This window comes from Phacochoerus africanus, chromosome 1 (genome assembly GCF_016906955.1).
Source record: "Phacochoerus africanus isolate WHEZ1 chromosome 1, ROS_Pafr_v1, whole genome shotgun sequence".
Classification (NCBI taxonomy): domain Eukaryota; kingdom Metazoa; phylum Chordata; class Mammalia; order Artiodactyla; family Suidae; genus Phacochoerus; species Phacochoerus africanus.
Genome location: NC_062544.1, coordinates 170,550,852 through 170,578,201, shown reverse-complemented (window position 1 = coordinate 170,578,201; position 27,350 = coordinate 170,550,852). Strand labels below are relative to the sequence as shown.

General features: G+C 39.6%; 1 long non-coding RNA gene across 1 annotated transcript; it reads left to right on the top strand.

Annotated features, from left to right (window-relative positions):
* Positions 1–12,416: 12,416 nt before the first annotated feature.
* LOC125112621 (uncharacterized) lies at positions 12,417–16,019 on the top strand. Its single transcript, XR_007131203.1, has 4 exons — positions 12,417–12,446; positions 12,861–12,937; positions 13,965–14,065; positions 15,671–16,019. It is a non-coding gene; the product is annotated as an uncharacterized LOC125112621 (long non-coding RNA).
* The last annotated feature ends 11,331 nt before the right edge of the window (positions 16,020–27,350 follow it).

The following is a 27,350-nucleotide window of genomic DNA, read 5'->3' as shown; positions in this document are numbered from 1 at the left end:
GCCTTGTATATCAGACCAAGGAGTCTTCAGTTTATCTAGGTGACAGGGCCATTGAGTTTCTGAGTAGCAAAAGGTAAGTGGTATTTTAGAAAGACTCATCTGAGGGCTGAAAGCAAAAAGATCAGTTTTTTTGCTATTTATATTCTGGGATGAGAGGCCTCTGGATTAAGACAGAAGCAGTGAGAGAGGAAAAAGTAACAAAAGACTTTCTGTGTCAGGGTTCTCCAGAGAACCAGATCAGAAGGATAGATGGATGGATGGATGGATGGATGGATGGATGGATAGATAGATAGGTGTAGGCAGATGATAGACTTATTATAAAGAATTGGCTCATGTGGTTATGGAGGCTGAGAAGTCCCAAGATTTGCAAGCTGGAGACTCAGAAGAGCACATGGAGTGAATTCCAGTCTGAAAGCAGTAGGAATCACAAGACCCAGGAAGAGCCGATGTTCCAGCTCAAGTCCAAAGGCAGAAAAAGACCAATGTCCCAGCTCAGAGGTAGTCAGGCAGGAGGAATTCCCTCTTACTCCCATGAGGGTTGGCCTTTTTGTTCTCTTCAGGCCTTCCACTGATGGAATGTGGCCCATCACAATTAGGCAGGGTGATCTGTTTTACTCATTTTACCCATTCAAATGTTAATCTCATCCAGAAACACCTTCTCTGACACCTTAGAATAATGTCTGGGTATCCTGTGGCCCAGTCAAGTTGACATAAAAATTAACCACACTTACCAAAGGAAAAACAATTTACTATTTGCCTTTAGAATGCCTGCCTGCAAAGAGTATGCCTGCAGGCTTGTCCCACCTCTAGGAACACACACACCCTGACCTCTCAAACATAACCCAGACACACTTCAATCCCACAAGGGTAATGGCTATGAAGTCAATTCCTGAGCCATTGGTCAGGTCTTACATGGTGGTCATCACCTTTAGCCACAGGCACCTGTGTCTAGACACCTCAGAAAATTCCAGTTAGCAAGTATTAGTATTGCGTTCTCCTCCTACCCAATTTAATAATAAGGAAGACTGAGGCCAAAAACATTTAAATGACTTGCTAAAAGTTTCCTAGCTATTAGTGGCAAAGCCAATACCGGGAAGGAAAATAATCTCTTGAGCACCTATAATGGATTAGGCAGTGGGCCAGCTACTCATTATAGTTTATTGTGGTTCACCTTCACTGTAACCCTGTATGTGATCATGTCCCCATTTTTTAGAAGAAATTGAGGCTTACAGACAGAGATTCGGAATCTTGCCCAAAGTAAGCAGGAAAACTCCTGATTGGAACTCATGTCTATTTGATTCTAAAGCCCTATGCTGTGGTTCACTGTTACATGACAGGTCATATAAGGACAAAGGAAGAGTTAAACATGACCAAGGGCAATGAGCCAACCCAGCCCGAATGATTAGAATAAATGAACCAAGAAATTCTGATTCACTCCTCAGTGTCTATAAGGGTAAAGCCCATTTTCCCACTACTCAGCCCTGCAGTTTAGCCCAGACTTGTTGCCTAGGAAGTTTCCTCTTCCATCCCACACACAGTGGTGCTTGGAACCACAGAAGGGCTGAACTTTTTTGATCACACCAGAGAGGAACTCAGTGTCAGCAAACTGAAGCAGAAATCCCAACTGTCAGAGATGCTTACACTTTGTACGATGCATATTCCCTTAAAAACCAAGCAGCCCTAACTCACCGGCTGTCTGACTAATTAGCAGAATGTTCTTTGGACAGAGCTCAGAAGCCTCCAACAAAAAAGTGAGATCAGCTCTTTGGAATGGCTTTTTTTCCTCTCTTACAGGACAAAAGGTTTGAGCAGAATGCTTTGTGGCCGAGTTTCACTAGGGTCTTAAATATAATTTTTTCAAGGTGGAAAGATGAGTGGATGAAGAAAAAGAAAAGAGGAGTTCCCATCATGGCGCAGCGGAAACGAATCCAACTAGGAACCATGAGGTTGCGGGTTCAATCCCTGGCCTCGCTCAGTGGGTTAAGGATCCAGCATTGCCGTGAGCTGTGGTGTAGGTTGCAGACACCACTCAGATCCTGCGTTGCTGTGGCTGTGGTGTAGGCTGGCAGCAATAGCTCTGATTAGACCGCTAGCCTGGGGACCTCCATATGCCACGGGTGTGGCCCTAAAAGGACAGAAGACAAAAAAAAAAAAGAAAAAGAAAAAGAAAAAAACAAAAGAACTGGAAGCCCCCTTGGGAGTTCTGTTCATCTTTTTAGCTAGTTTCTCTCTTGCGTTACCTTTCAGGGGAGGGACAGGAAAATAAAAATCAATAGGATTTATTTGGACCATGTTTTTCCAGTTTACACTGAAATTAGACATCTGTTCCCTCCCTCACCAGCATTTACCTAGTTAACTGGAGGTTCAATTTATGGTCTTAAAATCTAGCCACCCCAAAATTTAAAAATGCAAAAAAGCCAAGGCTGACATTTGCATGACATAAAAATGAATCTCACTAACCATAGTAAAAAGTATTCTCCCAGTATATGGTCTACATTTTTCCCAAAAATGTAAACAGAAGTCTCTGACCCCCAAGAAACAACATTTTATTTTCCCACATCATACCTTTGAATTGGCCCTTATACCCACACAGGCACCAGGAGAGGCCTTTCTGTGAGACTAGAGGACAAAGAATTATGTGCCTTAAGAGGGATTGTTAGGAGTTCCCATTGTAATTCAACAGGTTAAGAACCTGACTTGTATCCATGAAGATGATGGTTGGATCCCTAGCCTCGCTCAGGCACTGTCACAAGCTATGGTGTAGGTCACAGATGTGGCTCAGATCCAGTGTTGCCATGGCTGTGGCTGTGGCATAGGCTGGTGGCTGCAGTTCCAGTTTCAATTCAACCCCTAACCTGAGAACTTCCATGTGCTGCGAGTGCAGCCCTAAAAAGACAGAAAAAGATAGGTTGTTAAATGTATATTTCTCCCTCTCCAGCTGATTTGTCTAGTCCTTCAGGGTAGGGATGAGGCCCTTCACATCTTAGAATCCCCACAGACGGTCCAGTTTATGCTAGGCATACAATGCCTAGATTAGAAGTCAAAGCCTGAGAGCAGGTCAGGAAGATCTCTAGGAAGAAGGCAGAGAAAGAAAAGCCAAATGCAGAGGAACATCTAAAACCCAAGAACAGGCTGCTCCTGCAGTCTCTAATAACATTGACTTGGATCTGATTTTGCCACCAAGTCCCAGTGCTTCAGGAACAAAGCCCAAAGCAGTATTGGGTGACTGCAATGGGGAAATGAGGCTGCAGCCTGCTGGCAGCTAATGAACTAGTCAGAGCAAGAGAAGAGAGGGTTCAAAGAAAGCAGAGTGGCGCCAGCCATGGCCTGCCAAGGCCTGATACGCCTGGGAGAAAGTGGGTGAAGTTTCAACAATTACCAGAAGTCCCTGGCCCCTAGGTGCTGGATGGCACTAACCTATGACACAGGCTCTTATGTCCTGGCAGGCTTTAAGAGGGCAAAAAGACATTTGCCTTTCGACAGGAATTTCCATCGTTAAGACCATTGTCTCAGCTGCTATTTTGGAAACAGTCTGTCACAACTAAGGTAGGAATGCTTTTTTTTTTTTGATGTTCCTTTGTACATTTACACTCTACCTTGTAAAAGATACTTTTTTTGTTCTTTGCTTCAAGAAGTAACCCATCTAGATATTACTCCATGTTTGAGGTGATGTTGATAAAGCAGAAGGATTATTTAATGTATAGGTTAGCAAGAAACCAGTGTCATTTTCAAGAGTACCATGTTTCCTGCAAAAACCATGCATCAGTTTCTAGAATGCTAAGGCAGCTCCAGAATTTCCATACAGAAAGAGCCCAGAGAGCCAGTATGTTTGGAGATGGAGGCGGGGGCTGGAAGCTGCATTTGCTCACAGTATTGAGCAAACCTCAGTTATCCATATCAAAGAGTGAGTGGGTACTTTTGTCCTATGATCCCCATCCCCCCTAGCTGATACTGCTTAGCTTAATCCTGCATTTCATCATGATCTGTAATCTTTTCCCACTCCTTCCAAGGAATGTCTTGTTTGGTTTTAACATTTAACGCTCAAATCAACTTTGCTGATTTTCAATATATTTATTTCAACCTACAATTTAAATAGCAATACGAGTCAGCTTTGGCTTCTCTCTTTTGAACCTACTCCCTCTTCTCCATCTCCTGCAGTCACAGCCTAAAATCAAATCCCCATCATTTTTCTCCTAGACTATTGTAAAATCCTCCCACCTTCCTCCCATTCATCTTGACACCAGAAAGGACTCTCTTAATGTATATTTGAGGGAGTCACTCCCCTCCTAGAACAGTTCTCTGCAGTATCCAATCTGACTCCCTTAGCATGACATCTCCAGGCTTTTATGATGTGACCCCTGCCTGCCATTCTTAGAAAAATGAAAATAGTTCTTTCCATTGTTAAGGAGGTTAACTATGTAATGAAGGCCTTTGTAAAGGGCCTCCATGATTAGGGCCTGCTGAACACTGTTCAGCATTTTGCAGCTCTCCCAGATGACTTCCTTTTCCAGGGAGCAATCTCTGCCCAAGAAATAATGACCATCATTTGAATCTGTCCCAAAATGAACCCCCTTGGTCTCTTCCCGAGGTTGGTCCTACAAGGGGTTGTGGCTTCAAATGGGGCAGTTCCTTTCCCAGGTGAATACCTTTACCTTGGCAGCAGGCAAAAACTATGAATACTTTTTAGCATCCTGAAAGCTTTGAAGAACTAAAACAGAAATAGCCAATCTCATTACTGGCGCTATTCAGAAGCTCTTCACTCAAGGACAAGAAAGAATTTGTCCACATGGGTCCACTGAGGTCAAGACTGCCAAGGTGTTGATTTGTCCTATAGGGTTATTTGTATACTTTGCTTTGTACTTGGCAGCTGAGGCCTGTGGGGGATATTTTCTCTTTGGGCTTTGAGATCCCTACTGATTGCTTATTAAGGATGTGTGGAGGTGGCAGAAGGCAAACTCTGATCACTGAGGGAGAGACCTCATTGGCCTTTGAACCAACTAAACTGGAAAGGGGGAGTTTCTGTCGTGGCACAGCAGAAATGAATCCAATTAGGAACAGTGAGGTTGCAGGTTCGATCCCTGGCCTCGCTCAGGGGGTTAAGGATCTGGTGTTGCCCTGAGCTGTGGTGTAGGTTGCAGATGCAGCTCGGATCTAGGGTTGCAGTGGCTCTGGCGTAGGCTGGCAGCTATAGCTCGGGTTGGACCCCCTAGCCTGGGAACTTCCATACGCCGCTAATGCAACCCTAAAAAGCAAAAAATAAAAATAAATAAACTAGAAAGGGCTAGCCCTTGGCAAAATGCTCCAGGAGATGAGGTTTGTATCCTATGCCTCGCCTTCCATTTAGGATCCCCATGATACCTCATCAGAGTGATATGGGGCAGGATTGACATAGAAAAATCATCAGACCTGGCTTAAAATTACTTTAGATACATAGCCTAGAGCAAGGGTTGTCACACTATATGTGGCCTATGGGCCAAATCCAGCCTACCACCCGACTTTATAAATAGAGGATTATTGGAACCTACACCTGGCTCATTCATTGATGAATTGTCTGTGGCTGATTTTGCAGCTGCAACAGCCACATTGAGCAGCCACAACAGAGACCATAGGGCTCTAAAAATAAAACCTTTACTACCAGACTCTTCACAGAAAGAGTTTTAGACCACTGGCCTAAAGCAAGTGACTTAACCCCAATTTCTTTATCTTAGAATGCCAATAATAACACTCTTCCAAAAGTTTTTATGGTAATGCTAACAGGTATTAAATAAAGATAAATAATTACATTTTGAAAACTTTTAAACAAGGATGTGTTTCTTTACTGCAGGCCTTCTCAGAGCCTTTAAGAATCAGTAAGGGAATCTGACATGCCTTTCCCAAATTAACTTAACCTTGGAACCCTATTTTCACGGAACAGTATACAAGAGTTGCCTTGATGCTGGAGTATATGTGTACCTCAGGGCACATGAAGTATTTCCAAGAAACACAGATACAGATAGTTTAAAAGGAATCTATTTCAATTTGATTCCATATGCATTCTTTTATAAAAACAATCCACCTAAGAATAAGACTACAGTCCCAATATTGTGACTTTGTCCCCTTTGTGAGAGAGGCTTTGCACCTCACCCCAAATCTTACCATGGTGCCTTGCCCTGGAGTGCAAGAACCCTGTATTTCCTGTTCCTTTAATGTTAAATCATGAAACCTGTAGGGTCCCTGTCCTATCTGGATTGTTTTTAATCCTGAAGATTTGAATTAAATGTGGTGTTTGGTACATGTTGTGATGCTCTGAATTTAGAATAGCTGAAATGATACAGATTTATGATATATATATATTTTTTCATCTTTTTGTCTTTTTGCCATTTCTTGGGCCGCTCCTGCAGCACCCCAGGCTAGGGGTCGAATCAGAGCTGTAGCCACTGGCCTACGCCAGAACCACAGCAATGCGGGATTCGAGCCGTGTCTGCAACCTACACCACAGCTCACAGCAACGCCGGATCATTAACCCACTGAACAAAGGCAGGGATCGAACCCACAACCTCATGGTTCCTAGTCGGATTTGTTAACCACTGCGCCACGACGGGAACTCCTATGATATATATTTTTCAGCTTGTGACTGGAATATTTTCTGAGACCATCAAATGTCTTGAGATATATCAAATAAAACTCATAGGTAAAAATTTCACATCACTTCCTTCAGATATGACACTCTTCGTGCAATAAAGTAGTTAAAATGTATTTTATCAAGTCAAATTATGAAAAATGTATACCAATTATAATCAATCCTCAACTGCTTTCATGTTATAAAATATTTAATATTTTCTACTACTAATAAAAATATCTTTGAACTTATAATGAAGAATTTTAGATAACTTAAAAGTGTATAAAAGGATACATGATTTTTTTCAAAATTCACTTGAGAAAAAGCTGAACAAAAAAGTTTAGAGACTTTCTTTGTAGGACTAGCTTTCTCAGCACTCTCTTTTTGAAACACTAGATGTACATGAAGGGTCCATCAAAAAGCCCAGCTCATAGAAGCTTCTCAAAAACTAGCTTATTCTCTCCTCCTGGTCTCTTTCCATAGCCAGTTTGATGAGCACATTCATGCTCTCTCCCCTCTTCAAAAGCTCAGACTTGCTCTCAGGAAAGAGTTTGGGGAATTACTCCCTCTTAAGAGATAACCAATATAATTTAGGACATATGCTCACATGTCATTCAGCATTTGCATTTTAACATTGGAGAAAATAAAAGAAACAGGAGGGGAATAGCAGTACTGGGGAGCTTCCCTCTGTTGGTGACATCAGGCCACTGAAAGTGACTGCCTACCTGTGCAGCTTTCCTGTGCAGGTGATTTTTTTTTCTTGAGATGAGTGAATGTCTTTTTGAGCCCCAACCAAAGAGTGCTTTGGAGGATCAGCCTCAGGGAATGGTTCTAGCCCCTATGGACTGGCTGAGGCTGTAGGATAGATCCTTGTCCCAGGAGCACATTTCTTCTGGAAAGTTTACTTACACTTGGGGGCCTTCTATCAGAATGCTTCTGCGCCTTCTTCTGGCACCACCCACACTCAGCCAGCTTGTGGTATTTGGAGCTGTTTTACTTTCTCATAAGTTAGAGAACAATCTGGAAGGGCCAATTTTGTGAGTTTTCTCCAACCTCACAGATGAATTCAATGAAATGTTTATTAAAGTACAGGACATTTGACCCACCTCCTACCCTTTTAGGAAAGTTCAAAAAGCAAATCAAATACAAAGTGATGGCATTCTCACCATTCACCCTCTGGACACCATTACTGGCCTTGCAGAGCTTGTGTTCAGTTTTTGGTATGGGCTCTACTGCTTCCAAAGAGAAGCCCTCACCCAGCAGACAATATTCAGAAACATCAAGTAATATTCAAAAACATCATCCCTAGAGAAACCAGGAGGATTTATTTTCTGAAAGTCTTGATTCCTAAAAAGAGAAGCCTTTGTAGCCCATTATAAGCCTTCCTGTAGACTTTGCTATCTTCACCCCTCCCTAATGCGTCAGTTAAGATTGTTGAGGAGTCCCTCATGGTGCAGCAGCTTAAGGATCTGGCATTGGCACTGCTGGGGCTTGAGTTCAGCCCCTGGTCTGGGACTTGTGCATGCCACAGGTGCAACCCCAAAAAAAAAAAAAAAGATTGTTGATAAATATGTTGATGAATAAAAACAAAATGCTACTCAAATTGGCTTAATAGTAGTAGTGATAGTAGTAATAATAATAATGTAATTATTCAGGTATCTGAAATCCAGGGGCAGTTGGTGTATCAGGTCAGGTTTGACCCAGTAGTTCAGACAGTACACTAAGTCCTCATTCTTGCCTTGCCATGACATGGGTGTCATCTTCAGGCTACATATAACATGAGCTGCAGCCCACCTGGCCCCATACCTTCTGCACCATGGCTACAGCAACTGTAGAACTCTGTCCAGGAATAAAATTACCAAAGAGGAAAGGAAATGTTTCTTTCCCAGAAGCCCTATCAAGCATCTTATTTCCTTTTTTTTTTTGTCTTTTTGCCATCTCTTGGACCGCTCCTATAGCATATGGAGGTTCTCAGGCTAGGGATCGAATCAGAGCTATAGACGCCGGCCTACACCAGAGCCTCAGCAACGCAGGATCCGAGCCGCATCTGCAACCTACACCACAGCTCACGGCAATGCCGGATCCTTAACCCACTGAGCAAGGCCAGGGATGGAACCCGCAACCTCATGGTTCCTAGTCGGATTTGTTAACCACTGAGCCACGATAGGAACTCCCAAGCATCTTATTTCTTATTGTCTCAAATTGGGTTATGTGCCCAGGAACCAGTCACTGGATTAAGTCAGTCAGGGCCAACCCCATCCAAACCATAGGTAGACCCAGTTCTTTTCCCACCGTGGGACCACCTTGCTAAATATAACAAGCCTGGTCATAAGTGTTAATTCTGACTGATCTTCTGAAGTCTTGTCCTTTGCCTTGCCATAACTTTCAAGGTGGAGCTCCTCCTTTATGCCTCCTGACACTCAGGCTTCTGAACCCAGTGTAGGTCACTGATCCCAAACCAGTGCCTTGATTGCTTGCCCCTTTAAACTAGAACTTAGGGGTTTGGGTTTTGTGTTTGTTCATTTTTTAGGCCGTGCCATACAGTGTGCAGAAGTTCCCAGACCAAGGATCAAACCAGAGCTACAGCAGTGATAATGCTGGATCCTTAACCCACTGAGCCTCCAGAGAACTCCACTGGAACTTAGCTTTGAGGTAAACATCTGTCTGGTTCCTTCTTCTTACTTCTCCTAAAGAGCTTTTTCCTGTAAAACAGCTTCAGAGCCAGCCACAGTGAGAGGCAATGGCAAGGCAAGGGATGGTTCCACAGCTTCAGTTACTCTAACAACTTAGCATAGACATAAACCGTCCCAGTCTGTTCCAAACCATCCCCCTTTTGGTCCTTTCCAGTTAGCTGCCTCACTTCCAGCTCCAGCCCTTGAAAAAGGAAAACACTGGTGATGAACATGATCTCTGTTTTTCCACTAAGGGCTTCTCCAGGAGGTCAGCTGTTTGCGTTTTTTTCTTGGATTCCCATGCGAAGATGAACTCTAACCAGGAGAGGATGGGAGTGAGCCCCTAAATGTGGGGCAAAGAGTAGTTTTCCTGTTTTAAGTTCCCCAGAGGCTCACGTGGACTCCCTTCCTTCTTTGCAGGCATCTGGATTCATGAGCCTCTGCATCCCCCTTGCGGCCCACTGCCCATTCCTGTGTGCTGTGCCCTAATCTGGGCTTCATCTCACCCACTTTATTCCTAGGCCACATCAGATTTCAGCCTGACATGCCCACAGCTAAGCCTTCCTCTGACCCTTAATAACAGCTCAGGCAACCCTGGGAATAGCTCATTATGTTTATGCTATTTCTGCAAGCTGCATGACTGATCCATCACCTGAGGTGCAGGTGCTCTGTGTACCTTCCTGAAAAATCTGCCATCCTCCCCAGTTCTGTCACTGGAAAATCTCAGTTAGCATAAATAAGTCCTTTGCTACCAGAGCCCTGTGTCTACCCATTGACTTTGAAACACATACAGCCTCTCCAGGCTCAGTGGAACCCCAGAATTCTCTAATCCAGCCTCCTGTCTGTTTAAACTTAAAACTACTCCTCTTTGATGAATCTCCAGTCCCATTCAGCATATCCTTCTTTCCTTCCAGGCAGATTTCTTCATTTGTTTTTCCTCCTAAAAGCTACAACATTCCATTAAAATTTCACACTCTTACTCTCTTCTCCCATAATCCCATTGTAAAACTGCTGAGGAAAAATATTTTGCCTTTCCCTTTTAATGTTTAATGTACAAGTCGTATTCTTTCCTCTTATTGATGTCATATTTTAAAATCCAGCTTTATATTTTTTACTGCATTGCATTGCTCTGTGGTGCCCCAGCAGTCTGCAGAGCATAAGGCTAGCTCATGATCAGCTCCCCACAGTCCTTTTACTTTGCACAAAATATGTTCAAGGCTTTGAAGAGCCTAAAAATTAATTTTCCTTCCTTTGCATTAAGTCCTTAGGTATCCTTTTTATACAACTGTATTATTATTGGTCAGCATCTATGCAGGGATTTTCCAAAGGGGATATTTGGATAAAAACAAATACAGTGAGAAAAGGGAACCCTGGTACAGTGTTGATGGGAGTGTAAATTGGTGCAGCCACTGTGGGAATCAGTATGGAGATTTATCAAAAAACTAAGAATAGAACTACAATATGGCCTAGCAGTTCCACTCCTGGGTATATAGCTGAGAAAAACAAAAACTCTAATTTGAAAAGATACATGCACCCCAGTCTTCATAGAAGCATTATTTACAATTGTCATGACATGGAAACAACCTAAATGTCCATTAACAGATGAATGAGCAAAGAAGCTATGGTATGTACATACAATGAAATATTACTCAGCCATAAAAGAAAATGAAATTTTGCCATTCAAAGAACCATAGATGGACGTGGGGAGCATTATGCTAATTGAAATAAATCAGTCAGAAAGATAAATACTGTACAGTATCACATGTGAAATCTAAAAAATACAACAAACTGGTGAATATAACAAAAAAGCAGACTCATAGGTATAGAAAACAATCTACTGGTTACCAGTGAGGGGGTGGGTGAAAACATAGAAGTGGGGAAGTGGGAGGTTCAGACAATTGGGTGTTAAGATAGATTTGAGGATGGATGGTACAACATGGGAAATATAGCTGATATTTTGTAATAACTGTAAATGAGAAACAACCTTTAAAAATTTTATGAAAATTGTTTCAAAAATGTAAAATATAGTGGACACTACCCGTTCTTAAGCTCCAGCCCTAGAAATGACCTTTGGCAACAGAACTCTAGGCTGGGGAAGAGACTCAGCACAGTGCACTTTAGGAGCTAGGCCAGCAGGAAGGGATGTTGGTAACATATTGTAAAGGACTGATGGATTGAGTTGGGAGAGGAAAGAGAATAGGCACCAAGGAGAGAACCTATGGAGGATGTTGCCTGCCCACCAGGGGTGGTCATGAATGTGCCTGATGCATGTGACTATGGCCAGGATCAGAGGCACTGACTCAACTGGTACCATCACTCCTGAAGCTTCTACCCATGGTGCTCTCTGGGTGGACTGGAAACATCCTTGAACCTGAAGTGAACAACTGCTTGACCCTCCTCTGAGTCCTACCTCCCTTCTCTAAGAATGTCCAGGAGGTGAGAATAAAGGCAGAGAGTTATACTAGCCTTGAAAAGAGTCAACAAAGTCTGCCAGCCCAAAATGATGTTCAGCTATCTCTTGTTTGTCAATCAATGTGACACAATTGTCCATATTCACAGCTTGAGGAGCTGCGGCCAGTCAGTATAATTAGCAATCAGAGCAGAGAGCAAGACGAGGGCTATGGATCCTATTTTCAGTTCTTCTAAGGATCCTAATTCACAGCCTGAATTAGGTTCTTAACTCATATGGAAAATCTTCCTGAATGGTCACAATGTGTGTTGAAATGCTCTTTGTCAGTCTTCATCATCTGCAATATGAAGACAGCCTTAACAATATTCTGGTAACAGTTTCTTCTCTACAGATTTAATATGCAGTTGGTCCACCACCAGGGCAAGTATACCTTTAGGAAACAACAAAAGCCTAAATGAATCAGCCTCAAGCCCATTTCTACAAGTCAAGGCCCTCTGCAACTATAGGGCTGAACCCCAAACTTGGCATCAGCTCCTCCTGCCCTATCAGGCCTGAGTCAGCAGCTCTCTCCCCACAGAAACAATTTCTCCTTTCCTGTCCTGAGTCCTGACAGACACAACAAACGAATCAAAACCTAAACAAATGAGAATGTCAAAGCTTACTTGAACACTCAAAGATCAATGCAATTATAAACATCTCTGTACTTTCAACTGACTGCTTCATTTTTAATGTGAAATTAAAACCCATTCTGAGCTCTCACAATCTGGTAAGTGTTCCGTAATCGTATTTACTGATATGGCCCTGATATTGAACACTTGAGAACAGATATTATAAATAAAGCATGTTACAAGTATGCTTACTTTACATGTGATTACTTTCAAGTCAGGCAAGCACGGGTTTGAATTCTGCTTTGCCACTTGTTTGAGCCACTTAAATCCTCTGAGCCTCAGCTTTTGCATCAGTAAAACAAAAGTAATTACACCTACTACCTAGGGTTGTTGCAAAGACTAAATGAAATAAGATTTGAAAAAGGCATAACATAACATTTGAAAATATAACACATCCTCAGTAAGTAGTAGCTATGATTTATGGTATGTAAAGTAAAAGTTGCAGCATAATGTTATCAGTAGAGCCAGATGAACAGAGTGACTCTTAAAAAGTTTTTTCTTCCTTTTTGCAGTCAACAGTGTTCATTGGACATCTACGCTATACCAGACACCATCCTTGAAGTAGGAAATGCAGCAATGAACAAGACAGGTAAGGCTCCAACTCTCCTGAAGGTTACCTGGGAAAAAGAAATAATAAAGAAGGTAATTTCAGATATCAAACAGGGGGATACAATAAGTAGACAGTGACTGGTGGGTTATCAGGGAATAATTAGGGAGTAAACATCAAAATTGAAGTGACACCTGATAGAAGGAAGAACCACCAGAAGGTATGGGGAAGAGATAGAGGAAATGGCAAGTACTAAGGCCTGCAGTTGGGCCAAGCCCAGCCTGGTAGAAGAGAATGGAGGTAACTTTTCTTGGAGTGTAATGAGGGAGAGGGACAGCAGTATGAAATGAATTTGGAGGGCTAGGTAGGGCCTCTGTGTTCCTATCTCGGTTCTGTTACACCTTGGATAAACTCTTATGCTCTTGGAGCCTTAGTTTTGCCATCTGTAAAATGGGGGGAAAGGTTGGACCTTGAGATTGTTAAGGTCCTTTCAACTCTATGATTTGCATTGAATATAGTCTGAATGCTGTATTACTATTTTTATGATGACAACACTGGGGTCAAATATAACTCTTGCAGACTGCCTGATTTTGTTTGTTTGTCAATATGTTGATCTTTCAGGAAGAGTCACCCATAAAACCACCCAGACCCCAAGATGCAGAACACTTTACTCACCTTGCCTCAAGGTATCCTTTGATTTAGTTGTGGCCAAAAGATTAACTGACCACAGATTGTTGATGGTTCCTGGTTTTGTTTTTGGCAAACCACTAGCAGCTCACAGTCCCAGGAACCTAGTTTTAAATTTTTTATTTTAATTGTTCTGTACTCTGTCTTCTTGACTTTTTTTTTTCAAACAACTGGGGAGCATGTATAAAGACACACAACTAGGTTTAGGAAAACTTTAAGACACTTTCTATTTTGTTCTTTAGCATTAACTCATATGGAAAATCTTCCTGAATGGTCACAATGCATGTTGAAATGCTCTTTGTAAATCTTCATCATCTGCAATATGAAGACAACTTTAACAATCTCCTGGTAACAGTCTCTTCTCTACGTATTTACTATGCAGTTGGTCCACCACCAGGGCAAGTGTACCTTCAGGAAACAATGAACAATTCCCCATCATTACCAGTGGCATCGCTAATGTAAAGGCAGAAGAGCTCATGACAGGTAAATAAAATTCCAGTCCATCTAGATCATGGCAGTTGGCAGTCATTTGAGATGCTTCTAGGATAACAAAGTTACACCAAAACGATCATGATCAAATGAGTAACTAACTACCCTCCTTTTAGAGGCATCTATTTTTAAGCCCTTGTGACTTCGTTGTATACTCTTCTAGAACTTAAAAAACAACAACAAAAACTTTCCAACTTCTTCTTTATGCCTAATCTGAATGTCTTATATTGATTTCCAGATTGTTTCCTCCAGTTCTGCCTACATAGTGAAGAGTAAACTGGTGGTCACACCCAATATTTCAATCTTTTAAAATAAATACCAGTAACAAACAACATGCATAGTGCTTACTAATTTAGATTCTTTATAGATAACTCATTTAATCCTTAAAGCAATCCTGTAAGGTAAGTACTGTCATTAAACCCCACTTTATAATGCAGAACTCTGAGGTTCAGAGGCCAAACTGAGGCAGAGCTGGGTGGGATTCGAACCCATACCATCTGACTTAGGGTGGTTGTTTTCAGATGCTCCACTATTTCACCTCTCTCATAATGAGAATCTCTAACTGGGTTCCTGTTCACAAATTTACCTCTTTTTTGGTTTAAGTGATTCATGAAGAGAAACCAGAAACATTTTTCTCTTTTTTTTCCCCCTCATTAGCTAATACATAAATGTAGTCATTTCCTTCTTCCTGAAAATGGAAGCCCAAGATCTGTGCTTTGTCTTAAAACTTTCAGTAAGGGTGTTTGATTTATTCATGCCTTGTCGTTAATGGAGAGAAAGCCTTGCTGGGCCAAACTAAGACATGCATCTCGCACAACCTAATTGTTTCAGAAAACCCAATTCAGCACTAGAGTTACAGCCAGAATTTTGCCCATCCGCTGGGAAGGCACAAGAGGCCACAAGATTAAATGCATAGTTGAGGCTGGCAAAGTGGATTGGAGAACCCAGGAGACATGTTGTTCAGGTTTATATAAAAGCTTTAGAGGCAATCTGGCTCTTCCTCTTCATTAAAATAACTGCTCTAGGTAGAGAGGTAGTAGCTCAATATTCCTGTCTATCTTGGAATATTCCTACCTATCACAAGCATTCCTATCTATCACAAGCATTTTTATTTATATTTTTAATTTAGAGTTTGTAGGATATTGGGAGAAATGGAGAATCAGAAGAGGAGAGAGAGGTAGATTTCTTAGATTTCTAGCCTGAACTTGGAAGGGGCAATATTCCTCTTCCAGATTGTTGGACAGGAGACTTTTTTTTGTTCCTAAATGTGTAAACACATTGTTACTGAAAACCCTAAGTGGTAAGATTCATGGAAAACATATTCTCAGAGGATTACCTGGGATGGACAGTAGACAGAATCCTAGGGGAAGTGGCCTGAGGTAAGGGTTGCCATATTTAGCAAGTAAAAATACAGGACGCCCAGTTAAATTTGAAGTTTATATAAATAGTGTAAGTCCCAAACATTGCGTGGGACATCCCTACCAAGGTGGAATCATGTGAAGATAGGAAATGGCCACTGGGCAAGGGCTCAGTGGGGATACGGACTCACCAACCAAAATAGAGTAAACAAGAGATTACTGTGTCCTTCCATCCTCACAGGTTCCCCCACAGGGGGCCCTAAAATGCAACTGGCAAACTGAAACAGTAATGCCAAACATGAGCCTACCTTGGAATTAGCCCAAACAGCTTGGTACAGCATCCAAACAAGACCACAGTACAGCATCCAAGCAAGACTACTACAATCAAGATTATGGTACATTTCCATCACACTGAAAAGTTCTCTTATGCTCTTTTGCAGACAATCTCCTTCTCCCACACCTGGACCCTGACAACCACTAATATGCTTTCCATCTCTACAATTTTGCCTTTTAGTTGCCATTTCATATAAATGGCATCATACTATACATACTCTTTTGTGTCCATCTTTTTTCACTTAACATAATGCTGAGATTCATCTGTGTTGTGTATATCAGTTATATTTTCTTTATATAGATCTTCCATTTTTGTAGATTTATGCCTGTTTCCTGATTTTCATGCTAATGCAAATATTATTGTTATTTCAATTTCTAATTATTGGTAACAGAAATATAATTTTATATTAACATCCTTTCTTGCAAAGTTGCTAACTCGCTTTTTAGTTAGAGTACCTTTGTTGTAGATACTTTGATGTTTCTTATGTAGACAATCATGATACCTATGAATAAAGACAACTTTATTTTCTCTTTCCAATCTGTATGCACGTTATTTTTTTCTTGCCTTATACTAGCTAGAATCTCTAGTACAATGTCAAATTTAAAAAGTAGAGTGGACTTACTGGCCTTGTTACTTATCTTAGGAGGAAAGCATCTAGTCTTTCACCATTAAGTATGATGGTATCTGTAGATATATAATAGTTGTAGTGAATGTTACATGTACACTCGACAAGAACGTGTATTCTGCTATTGGGTGGAATGTTCTGGAAATATCAATTTAGTCAAAAAGGCAAAGATATTTTCATCAAGGTAAGGACTTCACCTTCTATTCTAATTTGCTGAGAGTTCGTATTATGAATCTATGTTGATTTTTTGTCAAATGTTTTTCTGTATCTGTTGAAATAATCTTGTGCTTTTTCTCTTCTAGTCTTTTGAAATGGTGAAATATATTGATTGATTTTGAAATGTTGAGCCAGCCCTGCAATTATATGATAAACCTCACTTTGTCATGATGTATTATCTTTTTATATCATTGGATTCCATTTACTGGTGTTTCATTAAAAATGTTCATGTCTAGGAAAATTGGTCTGTGGGAATATTGATCTATAGTTTCCTTTTTTTTTTTTTTGTCTTTTGTCTTTTTAGGGCCTCACCTGCGGCATATGGAGGTTCCCAGGCTAGTGGTCTAATTGGAGCTGTGGCCACCGGCCTATGCCAGAGCCACAGCAATGCCAGATCCGAGCTGCAGGTGCGAACTACACCACAACTCACAGAAACACTAGATCCTTAACCCATTGATTGAGGCCAGGGATAGAACCCTCAACCTCATGGTTCCTAGTCAGATTCGTTTCCATTGTGCCATGACAGGAACTCCTGTAGTTTTCTTTTTTAATAATGTCTCTGTCTGCTTTTGGTATCAGGGTGATACTGGTCTTATAAAATGAATGAATGTTCTTCTTCTGTTTTCTGGAACACATTGTGTAGAATTGGTCTTATTTCTTTAAGGTTTGGTAGAATTCACCAGGGTAGCCATTTGGATCTGGAGAATTCTTTGTTGAATGGTTTGTAACCATGAATTCAATTCTTTAATAGCTATAAGGCTATTCAAATTATTTCCTATTGGATGAGCTGTGGTAACTTGTGCTTTTCAAGGAATTGGTCCATTTCATCTAATTTGTAGAATTTATGTATGTAGAATTCTTCATGGTATTCCCTTATTGTCCTTTTGATGTCTGCAAGGTCTATAGTGATATCTCCTATTTCATTCTGGCTATCAGTGATTTGTTTCCTCTCCTTTTTTTTTTTTTGGCAATCTTGCTGGATGTTTGTCAATATTGATTTTTTTCAGAGAACTGATTTTTTGTTTCAGTAATTTTCTCTATTTTTCCATTTTAAACCATTAATTTCTTCTCTTTTCATAAATATTTTCTTCTTTATGCTTGCTTTGGGTTTAATTTTCTCTACTTTTTCTAGTTTCTTAAGCTAAAAGCTTAGAGACATTTCTTTTCTAACATGTCTCTAATTCTATAAATTTCTCTTAAAGCACTATTTTAGCTGATATGCTATGTTTCATTTTCACTCCATTAAAACTATTTTGTAATTTACCTTGTGATTTCTACTTTGACTGGTGGAGGTGTTTTTTTTTTCAGGGGGAAGGTAGCACTGTGCTGTATAATTTTCAAATATTTAAGGATTTTCCAGAAATCTTTCTGTTACTGAATTTTTAACTCAGTTATGGACAGAGAATATAATTTGTATGACTTCAATGCTTTTTAATTTATTAAGGGTTGTTTTATGGCCCAGAATATTAGCTACTAATGAGTAGCTAATGAGTGTTTCATGTATACTTGAAAAGTATGTATATTCTGCTGTTATATCAAATGCCCTATAAATACTAGTTAGGTAAAATTTGTTGACAGTGTTTTTAGGCCTTCTATATTCTTTTTATTTTAACACTTCATTTATTCATTTTTTAATTGAAATTCAATTTAATACCATAAAATTCACCCTCTTACTGTACACAATTCAGTAGTTACTAGTATATTCACAGAGTTTTTACAGCAATCATCACTATCTAATTCTGGAACCTCACCAATTGGAATTCTAATTCTAGAATCACACCAAGAGATATCCCATACCTTTAATAGTGTCATTCATTCCCCAATTGCCTTACTAGCAACCACTAATCTACTTTCTGCCTCTATCACTCTGCCTATTCACTATATTTCATATAAACGGAATCATACAACAAGTGGTCTTTTGTGTTTAGCTTCTCTCACTTAGCATAATGTTTTCAAGTTTCGTTCATATTGTAGCAAGTATTAGAACTTCATTCTTTTCATGGTAAACAGTATTCCACTGTATGATATACAGTCAGTCCTCATTATTCCCAGATTCCATAGTTGCTAATTCTATGGATTATATTAATACGTGCTAAAATTTATTGGTAACCCCAAAATCAATATTCACAGTGCTTTTATGGTCATTTGTGTATATGCACAGAGAAATGTAAATCTGGAGTCACCCTATGCTTCAGCTCTCATACTAAAAAGAAATGTCTTTTTCACAGTCTACTATTTAGTGCCATGTTTTTGTTTTTTGCTTTTTGTTTTTTCTTTTTATTGATGATATTGCTGTTTAAAATGGCCCCCAATAACAGTGCTGAAATCCTGTCTAATGTCCCTAAGCACAAGAAGGCTGCAGTGTGCCTTACAGAGAAAACACGTGTTAGGTGAGTTTATTCAGACTTAAGACATAGTGCTATTGGTCTCGAGTTCAGTATTAATGAATGTAGTGTCTTTAAATTTCTCTTTAGGTAGGTTTATTCCAAGGTATTTTATTCTTTTTGATGCACTGGTAAATGGGATGGTTTCCCTAATTTCTCTTTCTGATCTTTCATTATTAGTATATAGAAGTGCAATAGGGGAGTTCCTCTTGTGGCTCAGCAGAAACAAATCCAGCTAGTATCCATGAGGATGCAGGTTTGATCCCTGGCCTCGCTCAGGGGGTTGGGGATCCAGCATTGCCGTGAGCTGTGGTGTAGATTGCAGACGCAGCTCAGATCCCATGTTGCCGTGGCTGTGGCTGTGGCAGGCAGCTGTAGCTCTGAATCGACCCCTACCCTGGGAATTTCCATATGCCATGGGTGTGGCTATAAAAAGAAAAAAAAAGAAAAAAAAGATATGCAGTTGATTTCTGTGTATTTTTTTAATGTTTAAATTTATTTTTTTACTTTTTACTTTCACTTTTTTTTATTTATTTATTTATTTATTTTTGCTTTTTAGGGCTGTGCCCATGGCATGTGGAAGTTCCCAGGCTATGGGTTGAATTGAAGCTACAGCTGCCAACCTACACCCCAGCCACAGCAACACACAAGATCCCAACCACATCTGCAACTTACCATAGCTCATGGCAACACCAGATCCTTAACCCACTTAGTGAGGCCAGGGATTGAACCCACAACCTCATGGTTACTAGTCAGATTTGTTTCTGCTGAGCCACTATGGGAATTCCCAATTTCTGTGTATTAGTTTTGTTTCCTGCAACTTTACCAAATTCATTGATGAGCTCCAACAGTTTTCTAGTAGCATCTTTAGTATTTTCTGTACTCTGAAAACTCTTAAGATGCTGATGAAAGAAAGCAAAGATGATACAAACAGATGGAAAGATATACCATGTTCTTGGATTGGAAGAATCAATATTTTCAGAATAAGTATACTGCCCAAGGCAATCTACAGATTCAACACAATGCCTATCAAATTACTAATGGCATTTTTCACAGAACTAGGTCAAAAAAATTTTAATTTGTATGGAAATACAAAAGACCCAAATAACCAAGGCAGTCCTGAGAAGGAAAACTGGACCTGGAGGAATCAGGCTCCCTGACTTCAGGCTAAACTACAAAGCTATTGTCATAAAAACAGTATGGTACTGGTACAAAAACAGAAATATCAATCAATGGAACAGGATAGAAAGCCCAGAAATAAACCCAAGCACCTATGGTCATTTAATCTATGATGAAGGAGGCAAGAATATACAATGGAGAAAAGACAGTCTCTTCAATAAGTGATGCTTGGAAAACAGGGAAGCTACATGCAAAAGAATGAAAGAACATTCTCTAATACCATACACAAATTCAAAATGGGTTAAAGACCTAAATGTGAGATCAAATACTATAAAAATCTTAGAGGAAGACATAGGTCAAACACTCTCTAACGTAAACTGCAGCAATGTCTTCTCAGATCCACCTGCTAGAGTAATGACAATAAAAATAAACAAATAGGACCTAGTTAAACTTAAAAGTTTTTGCAAAGCAAAGGACACCCTAAAAAAAAAAAAAAAGACAACCCACAGAATGGGAGAAATATTTGCAAATGAAACAACTGACAAGAGATTAATCTCCAAAATATACAAATACATCCTGTAGGTCAATATCAAAAAAACAACCCAATTTTAAAAAAAGGGGGCAGAAGATCTAAATAGGCCTTTCTTCAAAGAAGACATACAGATGGTCAAAAAACACAGGAAAAGATGATCAACATCACTAATTATTAGAGAAACGCAAATCAAAACTACTATCACCTCACACTAGTCCAAATGGCCATCATCAAAAAGTCTACAAATAATAAATGCTGGAGAGGGTGTGGGAAAAAAGGGAACCCTCTTACCCTGTTGTTGGGAATGTAAATTGATCAACCACCATGGAAAGCAGTATGGAGGTTCTTCAAAAAACTAAAAATTGAACTACCACATGATCCAGCAATCCTACTCCTGGACATCTATCCAAAGGATAATTCCAAAAGATATATGCACCCCAGTGTTCATTGCAGCAATGTTTACAATAGCCAAGACATGGAAGCAACCTGAATGTCCATCAAAGAGGAATGGATTACGAAGATACTCAGCCATAAAAAATGATGAGATAATGCCATTTGCAGCAACATTGATGGACCTAGAAACTATTATACTAAGTGAAGTTAGTAAAATACAAGCATCGTATGATATCACCTATATGTGGAACCTAAAAATGGATACCAATGAACTTATTTGCAGACTCAGAGACTTTGAAAAAATTATGGTTACTGGGAACAGAATGGGAGGTGGTAGGAATGGACTGGGGGTTTGGGATTTGTATAGGCATAGTGAGGTATATGGAATTATTGGCCAGTGGGGACCTGCTGTATAGCACAGAGAACTCAACCCAGTGTGTTCTGTGATAATCTATGTGAGAAAAGAATCTGAGACAGAACAGATATCTGTGTATGACTGGGTCAGCAGAAATTCTAACACCTTGTAAATTAACTATATTTCAATAAAACTTAATAAATAGTCTTTAACTGAAAACAAACATTAAAAAAAGATTATGTTTTGCTCAGTTGACAATGTGAACAGAGGCTCACAGGAACAGAAAATACAGAAAAACTCTATTTTCTCTAGATGTAATTGTTCAGTATTAGTCAAATCAGTATTTGTAGTGACTTTATCAACTGTATTATATTTTGTTTACTCATTTTTTAGCTGATAGATTTTGGTTGTTTCCACTTTTTGGCATCTTGAATAATGCTACTGTGAATATTTATGAACAGGTTTTTGTGCCTCTGTATTCTCTGATTTTCTATCTACTTGTTCTGTTGATTACTGAGAGAGAAATGTTGAAGATTCCAACAGTAACTGTGGATTTGTCTGTCTCATTTCAGTTCTATAAATTTTAACTTCATGTATTTTGAAGCTCTGTGTTAAGTGCATACACATTTAGGATCATTATAGCTTCTTGGTTAATTAATCCTTTTAATATTATGTAATGTCCCTCTTAATGTCCAGTTATATTCCTTTTCTTAATTGGATGAAATACACTGTGAGGTTTACATGCTGTATTTTGTTATATTCCTTTAGATCGTGTTGGATCCTTTGTTGCTGTGGCTATGGCGTAAGCCAGCAGCTACAGCTCGGATTCCACCATTACCTGGGAACTTCCATATGCCGCAGGTGTGGCCCCAAAAAAGACAATAAAATAAAATAAATAGTGTTGGATTTTATTCTGGTGAAAGCCAGGTTAGAAGTCCAACCCCTATGTATGACAATGATGTGTGTGAAATATCCTGTGCATGTCATAGTAAATTATAAACAGAATTATTTCCTTTGGAAAATTTACCATACTGTCACAATATAATTTCTAAAAAGTTGAAAACATGACTCGTGTACAAATATAAGATGAACATACGTAAAAGATTTTATTCAAATCATTATTGAAGAAACTAGTAAGACAATAAAGCTGGTGCAAAGAGCATTGGAAGAACTGAGTATTTACAGGCAATGGAAAAAAAATGAGAGATTGCTAGATAACAAAGCTGGTTATAAAAAAAAAAAAAAAAAAAGCTTGTTATAAAACCATAATCTGAGACTATCTTTTCTACCAGACAGTAATCATTTGCATCTCTAGTAGACCAAAAACAAACAAACAAACAAACAAAAAACTACATGTTAACATGTAATTTCACAAAGTCTGGGACCTTTAAACATTAATAAAAAAGGGGTCAAATCAAGACAGATTTCCCCTAGATAATTAAATACTCATGCTGTGTTTGTTAAGAAATACCTCAGTGTGGTAATGAAAGGCTGTATGTAGTCTCTTGGTCTTATTTCCAAATTTGGTTGGTTATTTTTCTGAATAATGCCCTAGGAAACCTCTTGTAATAGGCCTTTGACAGAGGGTCCAGGTTTCATGAGGCCTGTAGCTTATGTAATATTGGGGTGTCTCTTTTTAGAAAAGAATGCAAACATACTTTACTTTTGCAAATCTTACAAAAATATGTGAACATGAGAACATATGGTTTATACCTTTCTAGGGCCTTGGAAAGGGCCATGCATGAAAGGGAAAGGTTTAACCTGCCTTAGCTACATGGGTGATTGCCTCTACTTTTTTTTTTTTCCCCCAGAAAAACTAACAACTTTTTATTGGGGTATAGTTGATTTACAATTTGTCTTAGTTTCAGGTGTACAGCAAAGTGATTCAGTTTTATATATATATATATATATATTATATATATATATAAAATACATATTATATATGTATATATATATAGAATATATATATAGAATATTATATATATATAGAATATATAGAATATATTTTATATATATATAGAATACATATTATATATATATCCCTTATATTTTCCTTTTTTTTTTTTCTTTGTCTTTGGTCTTTTTAGGGCCACACCCATGGCATATGGAGGTTCCCAGGCTAGGGGGTTGAATCAGAGCTACAGCTGCCAGCCTACACCACAGCCACAGCAACACCAGATCCGAGCCTCGTCTGCAACCTACACCACAGCTCACGGCAACGCTGGACCCTCAACCCACTTGAGTGAGGCCAGGGATTGAACCCACAACCTCATGGTTCCTAGTCGGATTTGTTTCTGCTGCGCCATGATGGGAACTCCTATATGTCCTTTTTCAAATGCTTTTCCATTACAGGTTATTATAAGATATTGAAATGGTTCCCTGTTCTATACAATTGGTCCCTGTTTAGCTATTTTTTATATGTAGTAGTGTGCATCTCTTAATCCCAAACTCCTAATTTATCCCTCTCTGACCCTTTTCCCTTTGGTAACCATAAATTTGTTTTCTATGTCTGTGAGTCTGTTTCTGTTTTGTAAACAAGTTCATGTGTATCATTTTTTTTAGATTCCATATATGTGATATCCTATGATATTTATCTTTCTCTGTAAGACTTACTTCACTTAGTATGATAATCTCTAGGTTCATCCATGTTGCTGCAAATGGCTTTACTTCTTTTTTATGGCTGAGTAATATATACACCCCTCTTCTTTATTGGTTTATCTGTCAGTGGACATTTAGGTTTCTTCCCTGTCTTGGCTATTGTAAATAGTGCTGCTATGAGCATTAGGGTGCACATATCTTTCAAATTGTAGTTTTTGTCTTTTCCTGGTGTATGCCCAGGAATAGGATTGCTAGGTCATATGGTAACTCTATTTTTTGGTTTTTAAGGAACCTCCATACTGTTCTCCACAGTTGATTGCATTATTTTAATATAAAAATAAAAAGCTAGTGGTAAAGAATTCTCTCTTACTTTAAATATCAAATATTCTATACTCACGCGCCTTTAAGTGGCACATGATATAAGTTATATATCACCAATCTACCTACAATATTTTGGAGTTACCTAATATTGTGTATCATGTAGGATCATTCAGTTCACTGTTCCAAGTTATTAACATGAACAATTCTGTTGAATGAATTCACTACAGTTTTGCAAATTGCCTTTAAAATCTTAAACCAGGAAACATAGGCATTGAATTGTCACTGGCATAGAAGACGTTAAGGGCTGGCATGAATAAAAGGATTCACTTGTGTTTAGTCTGTGTATGATGGACTTAACTTTTTTAATGAACATGTGTTCTTGCCAGACTCTCTTACCCCATTCACTATAGAGACTTCTGACTTCACCAAACTCAGTTACTTCCCAGCTCCAACTCCAAGTTCTGCCTTTACCAGACTGATTCTTCAACATTTGATGCAGATTTGGGGTGGGAGAGGTAGGGTAAAGAAAAGGGAAATGCAAGGAGAGTATGAAAGTATAAGTAAATGTACTGAAATCTTACCATGTGTCAGGCACCATTCTAAGAGTTCTGCACAGATTGACCTACCTGAGGCAAACATTACTACTATTCTTATCACAAAAGAGGAAACAGAATGATTAAATAACTTTCCCAGGTAAAACCAAAACCTGCATGTTTTCATCTCAGCAAAGTTGCATTCAAAGAAACACAAAAGATTCTGTGCTTTTCTTTTTAGGTCCTTTGAAAAATTTAGAGTCTAAACATCGAGTTTGCATCCCTTCTACTAATTACCTGTGCATTTGGTTTTAAATAATGGAAATCCAGTTCAGACTTTGTCAAGCCTAAGGGGTTTTGTTGTTAATTTTAAGTGTTACCCCTTCAGGCATAGCTGGATATGGTGACTTTAGTGATGCCATCAGATTTGTGTGTTTCTCTCTTCACCACTTGGCATTGCTTTTCTCTGTATGATAGCTTTGTTCTATAGGCATTTTCCCCCACAATGCTGTGGAAATTGCCTCTAGCAGCTTTAGGCTTGCATAATCCCTACTGCTAGAAATCCTAGAATAAAACAAGAGACCTGCTCTCTCCCAGTGTCCATACATCATGTCATAGGGAAAACCAGTGCTCTGAAGGATGGAAACCTCTGATTGATCAGATAGGATCATAGGGAGGTGGGGAAGGTCTTAGGAGAACTTAGTCCTTCTAGGACCACACAGAGTGTTAGAGACATAGTATCCCAAAGGGAAACAAAAATGAATAACAATCACGTAAAAACAAGCAACATCCATTACACCCTGAAATGCTCTGCTCTCTCTCTGGCTGTTGACCCAGAAATCCCTCTCATGCATGCCATTCAGAAACTACTATCTTACACCCCAATAGCCCTGTCTCAGTCTACCCAGAGCTCTCCACGGATTACATGTCAACTTTGCTATTCCCCTCTTCCCTAGCCTCCTTCTGATTTTAAAAGTCTATGCTAATCATTTACCTTTTAATGTAATTTTTCACTAAGGCACTATCTCCCAATAATATTTGGATTTAAAGCCTAAGCAAACCATTCAAGCCTTTATTCCCAACTTAAATTAATTTTAGCATAGGCAAACAGGAAAGGAGGCCCTTCCTTGTAACACATGAAAGTCCAGCAAATGTCCATTTTCCTCTATGCAAGCCATTGTCACACTGAGCCACTGATGTCAAGCCCTTCCACTCATCACACATCAGATCGTCACGGTAGGAAAACAGAATCTGACTGCAGCTTATGCACAAAGAATTCCTTCCACAAACAGTCATAGAGTTTCTTTTAGGCTTGGTTCACATGGGCAGCCACTCTCCTAAAGGGGATTTACTAGGATTCAGCATTATCTTACCTTCTCTGGTTACCCAAACCAAATAGTTGGCCTGATTACATTTCATCCCATGTCACCATGCCTAAGCAGCCCTCTTAAATATCCTCGCACAATTCTTTTTTAATACTTCCTCTCCCAGTCTTAGTAAAAACATTATCACCCCTCACCTTGGTCGTTTATGGCCACTTAATACCTCTTTTTTTATCTGCAAAGTAAATCTTTCAGATGAGAGCTACCTACAGCAATGAAGGAGGGGAGAATTACATTGATGGGATGATGGAGCAGCATCCCAGATGCTACAAACAGCAGGAGTAAATGGAACACGGTATTTCTTTCCCAGCACTCGGTGGAGGAGGCTATTATTAAATCAACTTAAGACTTTACGCCTAGAACAGCAGCCATGAGATCTCCACTGCTGGGCCAACCTTCGGTTTTTAAATACAGTCTGCCCACAGGTGGCTCACTGTTTCCTCTAAATTGTTTCTTGTCAACAAATGAGCTCACTCCTCACCCCCTCACTTTCCACCCCAAAATGTGGCAAGTTCTCCCTCAACCCAGCAAGCAAGACAAAAGTGTGTTTTTCTAGCAAAGGGAAATCCATTATGTATTCCTTTACTTCCTGCACATTCTTCTGGTTGGACTGGCATTGATTCATGTAGCAAACTAATTCCTCAGGGAAAAGGCTTTGCTAATATAGGAGTGCTACACAATACGCACATCACCAAAGTTTATTATCTTCACTTTTTGGTGACATTGGCCCCTAAGCATGCATGATCAATAGGAGCTATTTCCTTGCTGTAAAACATTTTGTTATAAAATATTGCCTTCCCTTCCTGTCTTCCTTAGGGCAGTGTTTCTCTATCAACAAATACCATTGTAGCTGGGATCCCAAGGACAGCTGTGTTTCTAGGGAAATTAAGACCTGTCCAGGGAACTCTGGAACACTTTGGACCAATAAAAGGAGACCGTTTGTAGGTCCTTTTGCCAAGAAACTAATGGGGGGTAAACTCCTAAAAGTAGAGAATTGGTGTGTGCACAAATGCGAGTGGGTGGTGATTTTGACTACAGTGGAGGGTGCAGGGCTCACATTGCCCTCAGGATTGGTCTTCCTGATGCCCAGCACTCTTAGCTTCCCCTGTATCCCCTTTCCTCAGGTCTC